Raw genomic sequence first — 1,613 nt, 5'->3', positions numbered from 1 at the left:
AGTGGTAGTTTAGTGTCTTTCTTGAAGATGGAACTTGGATTTTCTGAAAAACAGTCACTCAGTCCACACTTCATTTCCCAAGATAGTGGAGACGACATTGCGAGCAGTGAGTGCAGTAGACTGGGTAGTGCGAAGTGCACGCAAAGTGTTTCTTCACCTGGAAGATGTGTTTGGGCCCTTGGATACTGAGGAGGGAGGACGTAAATGGACAGTTGAGGAGAAACAAGATGTACAAGGGAAGGATTATTCAGGAGATGTTATGAGAGATGTTGGAAATCATGAGGCTAAGAAAGCTGTCATGAAGACAGTTTACCAAATGATTGTAGCAATTGGAACAAGGTTGACGAGGTCATGACACAAATCATTACGAATTAATATGTTTTAGTAGCCATTACAGAGACATGGTTACAGGGTGGTCATGACTGGGAGTTAAATATCTGGGCTTTTCAGACTTCCCTGAAGGACAGACAGGAGAGTCTGATATTCAAGTACAGCTTCAACGCGGTACTGTGAGATGGTATAGGTTCGATAGAGAATGAGTTTGAATCCAAAATGTTGGAAATTAGAAATTCTAAGAAGAAACTTGCACTGAAAGGCGTAGTCTGTAGACCACCAAATAAACGAATACATTGGGGAGGTGAATATACAAAGAAATAAGTAATGCTGGTCAGAATGGGCCGGATATTAACTTTGGAGATTTTAATCGACCTGTTGATTGGTCGAACTAGCTCAGTCTGTGTTGCCTTGAGGAGGACATTGTTGGATTTAATCGTGATGGTTTTCCTGAACAGGCTGTCAAAGAAACGGCGAGGTAGCAAGCTATTGTCGATCTGGTCCTCTGTAGTGAGACAGGAATAATCAAATACCTCATCGTTAAGGATCCGCTTGGAAGGAGTGCTCACAGTATGGTTGAATTGAGAATGCAGATGGAGAGGTGTGAAGTTAAAAACCAATGCCAGATTCCTGTGCATGTACAAGGGACTCTGCAATAGAACGGGTAGAGCCTGACTAAAGTAGACTCAAAACAAAAATAAATATGGTGGGTCAGCTGATGAGCAGAGCTTTCAATTACATTTTTCAATGTGATGATCAAAATTATATTCCAATGTAAAGGAAGGACAGTAAGAAAAACTGTAATCTAGCATGGCTGTCTCAAGAAATAAGGGAGACTATCAAATTGAATGAGAAGGCATAAAAAGTGGTTAAAATCAGCATGAAACTGGAAGATTCGGAAAGCTTTCTCGGTCCACAGAATGCCGCAACAGTGCTGAAAATAACCGCAAGAAAGAACATGAGAAAAAAAGAAACTCGCACAGATTATCGGGATGTTTCGCAGAAGTTTCAATTAAAAAAAACGAAAAAAAGTGATTAAAGTGAACGTTGGTCGTTTAGGCGTTTAGTTGTGGGATGTGATGAAATGGCTGAGGCATTGAACAGTTATTTTGTATCGTTCTTCACAGTGAAAGACACTAATACATGCCAGTAATTGAAAAGAGATGGATGTCGGTGAGGACCTGGAAACAATCCTTATTTCGTAAAAGCTAGTGTTGAGCAAACTAATGCAGCTAAGGATATACAGTCTCCTATCCCTGACGGAATGCATCCCAAGGTAC

This window comes from Chiloscyllium plagiosum, chromosome 22, assembly GCF_004010195.1.
Source record: "Chiloscyllium plagiosum isolate BGI_BamShark_2017 chromosome 22, ASM401019v2, whole genome shotgun sequence".
Classification (NCBI taxonomy): Eukaryota; Metazoa; Chordata; class Chondrichthyes; order Orectolobiformes; family Hemiscylliidae; genus Chiloscyllium; species Chiloscyllium plagiosum.
Note: the sequence above shows the minus strand (reverse complement) of the source record.